The sequence below is a fragment of the Silene latifolia genome, chromosome 10, assembly GCF_048544455.1.
Source record: "Silene latifolia isolate original U9 population chromosome 10, ASM4854445v1, whole genome shotgun sequence".
NCBI lineage: Eukaryota > Viridiplantae > Streptophyta > Magnoliopsida > Caryophyllales > Caryophyllaceae > Silene > Silene latifolia.
In genome coordinates, this window is record NC_133535.1 from 148,236,917 (window position 1) to 148,245,664 (window position 8,748).

Genomic DNA, 8,748 nt, shown 5'->3' on the forward strand with positions numbered 1-8,748 from the left:
CCAAGTATACAATAAAGCTTGGGAGAGACGGTTTCTCACTCAGTTATTGAGAAATTTGATATGGTCTTATTTAAAACTCAAAGCTTTATAGGTGTTTGAAATCTTGAATACATGAAAAAGTTTGTCAATCTCCAACTGATAATAGACGAATTTGTTGTAACCATATCGAATAATTTTTGCTTTCTAGGATTACTCTTGATGGGGCATATTCTGCACCCGCTGACCGAGTCAACATATTGAGCAAGGTCAAAGACATCCACAGCAAGTCAACGTATTAAACTTAACCTAACAAGCGCGCGACTGTCGGCTGTCACTTGGGTCTCGGCTAGGCAACCGGCCGGTCGGGAGACATATCCGCGTACTTATATCCAAGACCCCTCGGCATGGAGTCAACAAGGCCACCGTACCGCCACATGGGTCCCTCGGCCGAGGGTAGAACAGTCTTTCCACCTGCTCTGCCACTTGGCCACTTGGCCACTACGTGACAAAAGGTGAAAGCCTATAAATACTCCTCAATCCTCATTGAGAAAACGATCCAAAATATAACCTAAACATCTCATAATCTGGTATAAACTCCCTTATCTCTCTACAATATACTTTGCCAAGTAACACACAACTTAATCTCTTTAAGTTTACTGAATTGAGCGTCGGAGTGAGTACGCTCGGTACCAAGCCGAGCCCTCAGTTTGTTCATCTTTACAGGAGAGACCGAAAGGAAGAGACAAGCAACGACATCATTCCACAAGCTTACGTGGTCACAAAACACTACTCCGAAATTACACCCGGAATAATTGGCGCCGTCTGTGGGAATCAAGATACTAAAAGTTAGTCATCTCCCTTACAAAAAAAAAACCACTCAAAAAGCTAAGAGGATGTCAAAACAACAAGAAGTAATTGTGAGTAACGAAACCGCATTCTACCAGGATGAGACGTTCCCAAATTCTGAGATCGGGTAATCCCCCACCGGCCGAGTGATTGAGTCGGTGAAGTACGGGATGCCAAGAGAGCTGCACCGCCGCCACGGCCAAAGTCACTGTCATGGGACATGTGGTCGATGCAGCCAAACTGAAGCTATTCCTGGACCTGATGGGTGGTACGCCGGTCACCCCTGTCACGACGACGGTGACGGCAGCGCCTCCACTGGCAACCAGGGCCCACAAAGTGACTCCGAACAACTTGACCGGAGCAATACAAGGAGTTGGGCATGCAAGGACGCCGGCGGTGCCCGTGGTGCAAGTGGCAGACCAAAGTCCCTCTCCCACTCGCGGGAGGACAGCGTCGCCGCGGCACCAACGAGGCCACCCCCGAAGAAATGAAGAAAGAAGTCCGACTCTCCAAAGTCGAACAACAAGAAGCCCTTCCCGCCACGGGGAGAGAAGCCGGACTAGGAATGCGAGGAGCCGATCGCCACGTGTCATTCGGCACGTGGTCAGACAGCCCCTCAATACCTATGTCCTCGAAGTCCCTGTGCAACAAGCTGAAGTCGCCGCCCATATCATACAAAGGGGATAGCGACCCGACCGACCATGCCGAGGCTTTCGAGTCGTACATGTCGGTGTGGGAGCAACCCGATGAGGTGTGGTGCCGAGTCTTCCCAACGACCCTGCATGGGATGGCGATGGCTCAGAGTTGGTACAAGGGGCTACCCAATGGTTCGGTATACTGTTATGCCGAACTAAGGGACAATTTCCTAGCCCAGTACGCTTGCAACAAGCGAAGGGCCGTGGAGACCTCGGATCTCCTGACTATCCGACAGGGGGAGGACGAGTCCCTCCAGAGCTACGTCAAGAGATTCGACGCTAAGGTTCAGCAGATCCGAGAGCCGAACACCGAATCGGCGGCCTTCGCACGATGAAAGGCTCCGCCGAAAGGCGAGTTCAAAAACGAGCTCATCAAGTGCGAGGACCTCAACCTAGACTCCGCCGGAAAGATGGCCGACCGAGCCATAAAGGTGGAGGACTATCACAAGACTGGGTAGGCCACGTGGTGGCACCCGAAAGGAGGAGCCGCTGGGACAACGTAGATGAAGGACGCCGTGACATGAATAGGTCACGGCCTGAAAGATTCAACAGGAAACAGAACTCGGCGGGCGCCGGGGGGAGTTCGGGACCATACACCCCGAAGCGGTACAACGGTCTCACCCCCTGGTCAAATCACCGGCCGAGGTCTTCGCCCTGAGCAGGAACGAAGGGCAGAAATGGGCAAGGCCCCCCAAGGCGAGGGGGGACGGCGACCTTAGCCAGTTCTGCGACTACCACGGCCAACCCGGCCATAAGACCGACAACTGTCGGCATCTGAAGAACGCCATCGAGGAGCTGATCCGAAAGGGGCCCCCAGCAAGTATGTGGCTAGAGCCCCGGAAACAAGCTCCGACGGGGCGAATAGAAAATCAGTATTCCAGAGGATGGGAGTGATCCAGGTTGTCATCGGAGGAAACGAGAACGGCGGGTCGGTTAATGGGCACAAACGGCACCTGAATGAGCTTTATCAAGCCATCAACTTTGTACCCACCACAGCGATCCCCGCTTCCACCGTCCCCGATATAACCATCGGAAGGAAGGACTGCGAAGGAGTCGTTGCCCATACAAATGACCCACTGGTAGTCCACTTGGACATAGCCAACCACTTGGTCAAGAGGTGCCTAATTGATACGGCGCCTACACGAACATCATGTTCAGGGAATGCTTTCTCAATCTCGGTATGAAGATTGAAGACCTGAGCCCCCGCACTAACCCACTGTATGCTTCTTCTGGGGGCCGGCCTGGTACCCCAGGGTCAATCGGGATCAGGTGATGTTCGGCCAAGCCGATGCGGCTAAAAATGTTCTGTCTGAGTTTGTGGTGATCGACGGTTCGTCTGCCTACAATGTTCTTATAGGCCGGTTCACTTTGAGCGAAGCCGATGCTGTGATGTCCATCCGGGCCCTGACATTGATGTACGTCTCGGACCGGGGGGGAGGCACACAAGCTCGTCTCAAAGGACGAGAGAGACGAAGTCGTCAACATCCAGGTATCTGTCAGAGGGTGCAACATGCAATCCCTCAAAGTGGCAAAGAAGTCGAGAAAGGGAAGAGCCCATCCTTACGCGGGAGGGTGATCCGATGCACACCAACGTCGGCATGGTCGAAGGAGCCCCAGCCTGAAAGAAGTGGAAATTGACCCAGGGCGCACCGTAACTGTCGGTGTCGACCTGGAGCCAAAATTCCGAGCCGATCTCCTAGACCTGCTGAGGAAGAACAAAGATGTCTTCGCATACTCAGCAGCCAAGATGCCAGGCGTGAGCCGGGAGGTGATCGTTCACAAGCTGAACGTACTCTCCACCGCTCGCCCTATCAAGAAGAAGATGAGGAACTCCTTAGCCGAGAAAGACGAGGCCATCAAGGCTGAGGTAGATAAACTATTAGAGGCGGGCTTTATCATGCCTTGTTCTTACCCTGAATGGCTAGCAAATGTTGTAATGGTAAAAAAGTCATCAGGGGCATGGAGGATGTGTGTTGATTTTACAAATCTTAATAAAGCGTGCCCTAAAGATTGCTATCCCTTGCCTCGAATAGATAGTTTACTTGATGCAACGGCAGGCTACACTATGCTGAGCCTGCTAGACGCCTTCTCAGGGTACCATCAAGTATTCATGGCCGAAGAAGACATGACTAAGTGCGCATTCATCGCCATACACGGCACATACATGTATAAAATGATGCCGTTCGGTTTGAAAAACGCTGGCGTAACTTACACTAGGCTGGTGGACAAATGTTTCAAGATCAAAAAGGGCGAAACATCGAGGCTTACGTCGATGATGCTATCGTAAAAAGCAAATCTGACAGCGAGCACTTGGCCGACTTGAGCGAAACATTTTGTTCACTAAGGAAATATAGAATGAAGCTCAACCCAAAGAAATGCAACTTCGGTGTCCGGGCCGGCAAGTTCCTCGGCGTACTTGTCAGTGCCAGGGGAATTGATGCCAATCCGGAGAAGGTCCAAGCAATACCGGACCTACCGGAGCCGAGGAACCGAAAAGAGGTTATGACGCTGACCGGGAGAATGGCGGCTCTTGCCCGCTTCATCTCTCCGTCGGCGGACAAGAGCACACTGTTCTTTCAAGTGCTGAAAGGGAATAAAAATTTCAGCTGGGGGGAGCAACAGAGCACAGCTTTCAGGCAACTGAAAGCTCACCTTGACACTCAGAACCCCCGTCTGTGCCGATCTTTGGGGAGACGCTATATCTATACTTAGCGGTTACCTCGGCCATGGTCAGTGCCGTAATTTTCAGGGAAGAGGATAAGCAGCAGCGCCCAATTTACTTTATCAGCCATACACTGCTGGACGCCGAAAGGAATTACCCACTGATCAAGAAAGCGGCCCTCGCCGTCGTCGTTGCCGCAAGGAAGTTAAAACCCTACTTTGACGCACATCCCGTGACGGTCTTAACCGACCTGCCATTGAAGAAAGCCTTAGAAAAATTCGAAAAATCAGGCAGACTTATCAAATGGGCAGTGGAGCTCTCCGGCTTCGGCATTCAGTACAAACCAAGGCCTTCGATAAAGGGGCAAGCACTTGCAGACTTCCTGGCCGAGTGCACCTATCAAGAAAAATCAAATCCCGGTGTGTGGGAAGTATATACCGACGGATCCTCCACGGCGAACAGCTCAGGAGCCGACATCCTTATCATTAGCCCTAACGGGGACGAGTTTGAGTACGCCATGAAGTTTACCTTCTCGGCCTCAAATAACGAATCCAAATATGAGGCGGTGATAACTGGAGTCGAGTTAGCTAGAGATGCCGGGGCGGAGCATGTTGTGTTGAAGACAGATTCACTCTTAGTGGCTAATCAAATCAGAGGAGAGTATGAGACTCGAGACGATGGGATGATAAGGTATCTGGAGAGGGTAAAAGCTGACACCTCAAAATTGAAGTCTTTCCAGATACGGTGCATTCCCAGGTCTGAGAACAACCGAGCTAGCGCTCTCTCAAAACTTGCCAGTTCAAGCATCAAGAATGTCAGTCGAACCGTGCTGGTGGACATCAGGAATGCTAAAAGCATCACTGAGACCGTCGGCATGGTGGGCGACATCGAAGCCGAGACGACGTGGATGACTCCGATAATGAAATTCAAACTTACAAATGAGTTGCCGGAGGACCGCAGCTCTCTCGCGAGAAGATAAGAAGGATCGCCGCAAGGTACTCGGTATTCGAAGGAGAATTATACGAAAGTCCGTAATAAGACCACTCTTGAAATGTGTCGGCCCGGCCGACGCGGAGCTCATCTTGTGAGAGATTCACGAAGGCATCTGTGGACATCACATGAGGGCAAGAACGCTAGCCCACAAAGCTCTCCGAGCCGGCTACTTCTGGCCTACCATGCTTGAGGATTCCAGAGCAAAGACCAAGAAGTACAAGAATTGTCAGATGCATGCTCCGGTGATACATGCTCCTTCCCGAGACCTGCAACTAGTGCTTAGTCCCCTTCTTTTTGCACAGTGGGGGATGGATTTATTGGGGCCATTTCCAACGGCCTCCGGAGGAAGAAAATACCTAATTGTCGCCGTTGACTACTTCACCAAATGGGTTGAAGCCGTCGCAGTACATGCCAAGGCCACGGCGGCCGTAAGAAAGGTGATTTGGGAGAACGTTATAACTCGTTTTGGGCTACCCCAAGTCATCGTATTTGACCACGGCCGAGAGTTTTGGAGCGACATGGTAATGAATTGGTTGGAGGAACTTGGTATCAAGTTTGCATACTCCTCCGTCTGCCATCCTCAGAGCAACGGACAGGCGGAGGCGGCTAATAAAACAATCCTAAACGGGCTAAAAAAGAAGGTTGAAGATCTGAAAGGAAGATGGGCTGATCAGCTACCCGGCGTCCTGTGGTCACTTCGAACCACGGAGAAAGAAGCAACGGGGTACAGTCCATTCCACCTAATCTATGGGTCTGAGGCCGTCATGCCAATTGAAGCAACGGTGCCGACATTCGAACGCAAACTTTTGACCCGGTCGAAAATGAGGAAGGCACGAGAGCCTCCTAGACACAGTCGAAGAAAGTCGAGACACGGCACGGCTCAACTTGGCAGTATATCAAAACCGGATGAGAAGAGCATACAACCGTAGGGTCCACAAAATGGACTTAAGAGTAGGAGATCTAGTCCTAAGAAAGTCGGCCGCCACAAACAAAGGAAACGTCCATGGAAAAATGACGGCCAACTGGGAAGGACCCTACAAAGTGGTTGAAGAAACGAGGCCGGGGACATACCGGCTGACAGACATGGAGGGTGTTCCTCTAATGAGCCACTGGAACACGGACAACTTAAGGAAATATTTTGTATAGCGGCGGAGGTGTCCGAGACCGTTGTGGGCACCCCAACGCGTGATTATACCTTATGAAGAATAATCCAAGTTTTCCATCAAATACTTGTCCATAGTCATGCCAAAGAAGACGCCACGGCCAAAGCCGGGCAGTCACTACAAGTGCAGTTGATACTCGCGAAAGCGACCAACATGCTTAGGAACGTATAAGTACAGTTGAGACGCAAATCTAGCCGCCTCGGCCAACCGAAGGCCCGAGAGGAAGCGATCAATATGTCTACGGATCGAACGTCGTCGAGCCGTAACCTCGATTGCCTCGGCCAAAACTGGGAGTGACGGAGACACAACGACCGATACGCTAATAGGAACGTATAAGTACAGTTGAGACGCAAATCTAGCCGCCTCGGCCAACCGAAGGCCCTACAGAGGAAGCGATCAATATGTCTGAATAAGAACGCTTGTCGAGCTGTAACCTTGTTTTACCTCGGCCAAAGCCGGGGGCGACGGGGACACAACGACCGATACGCTAAACATGTTCACAACGGCGGTTGGGAAACGCAAATCTGACCGCCTCGGGCGGTGGAGGAAGCGACCGACATGCCAACATGTTAATAAACGTTTAAGTACAGTTGAGACGCGCCTTCTAACTGCCTCGGCTAAGCCGGAAGTAAAAATGAAATAAGCGCTCAATATGTTGAAACGTAAGAAGACAACTTTATTAAGGCAAGATAAACAAACTTTATTACAAAAATGTTTACAAGATGAGGCAAAGCAAAGACGACGGCCGTCCCCATAGAGATAGCCTTAACACAACCTACCAAAGTTTTACAAAAAACGAAAAAGTACAACAAAAGGTTACAGACATATCATTTGAAGCGCCAAAAGGATGGCAGGGAGGAAAGGCTCAATAGTTGGCCCCCGAACAACCTGAAGCTATCTGAAGGGCCGGGTGAATCTGGTGACGACCGCCCGTCTCCCTATGCCTGTTTTTGCTCGCCACCGGCAGCAGTAGCAGCATCACCAGAAGCCGACTTGGCAGCTTCACCTGCCTTCGCCCTCTCAGCTTCCTCCCTGGCCCGCCTTCACCTTTTCGGCATGGGCCGCCTTGGCCGCAGCCTCCTCAGCGGCCTTCTTCGCCTCTGCCTCCTCCGCAACCTTTGCCTCCGCAGCAGCCGCCTTATCGTCAAGCAGCTGGTCAAATTTTTGCCATGGGAAGGAGCCGTCAGGAAAGAGCTCTTTAATTACATCCCTGGTAGCATCCTCAGCCTGGTCCCGGTACTGAACACACATGTTAGGGATGATGACCGTTTGGAGCGTCTCAATGTCCTTCTCCCTCTGAGCAAGGACAACCTTTGTGTTCTTATGCTCCTTCACCTCGGTGTCGTGCAGGTCCTTCCATCTTCCCCTCTGCTCAACCATGAGCTTGTAGCCGCCATCAAGCTTGTCCTTCTCCTCCCGCAGCTTAGCGGCCTCAGCCAACGCAGCCTCAACCTTGGCTCTCTCGGCTAGGACCGCCTTTTCAGCGTTCTCCCTAAGCTTTCGCTCAGCGAGGAGATCCTTCTTGGCGGCCTGGGAATCCTCCCCCGACCTCTCGGCCTCCATCTTGGCAGCGGCAAGATCGAGCCTAAGCCGTTCCAGCGCAGGAGCTGCCTCAGCCATGAGGTTTTCTTGCTCCATAATGTGAGCGCCGGCTATTTCAGTCCATTTCGCCAGCTTTCGGGACAACCTTGCACCCTCCGCCGCAATCTGGGCGGGGGTAACCTTCAGGGATGAGGAGTCGACGGTGACGTTCTGATTGTCCGTCTGCACAGGCCGCTTCCCCATTTGCCGATCAGTAAGAACAACGGCCGGCGACGGTTGATCTACAAAAAATTCAGACAATGCATCCATGTCAACATTCATTGACATGTCAGAGAGCCTGTCATCAGGAATGCCTAAAGAACCAGCTAAATCCGAGCCATGGGTTAGATCCGTACCAGTCTGGACGTTCTTGGATGGAGGGCCGGCTGAGTCCCTCTTTTCCCCTGCCTCGGTAACAGTGGTAGCGGGCATTGTCTCTTTTCTCTTCTTTGAAGGAGCAGGACCCTCCACAACGGTGACCTCCTCTTCAACATCGACGACGACCACCTGCTCCTTTTGGATTACTGGGATTGAAGACTGAGCCGGAGTTGACGCCGTCGCCGCCGTAGACGTTGTCTTTGATCTCCGGCGCGGCACGTTACCGGCAATCTGCTCCTGAGCGGCCGTCACATCCAAAGTGCCTTCAATCGCTGGTCCATGAGTTCGTTAGAGCGGTCGGCGATCACGTGACTGGGCCTTAGGATGCAGCTTAACAACTCTCCCGTTCTCGTCCAGTCCCAACCTCTGAAGAACGGAGACAGACAGTTCCGGGCCAAATCGGTCTGCAAAAGAAACAAAGCAGGAGTTAAACAAAAGAAATAAACCAAGA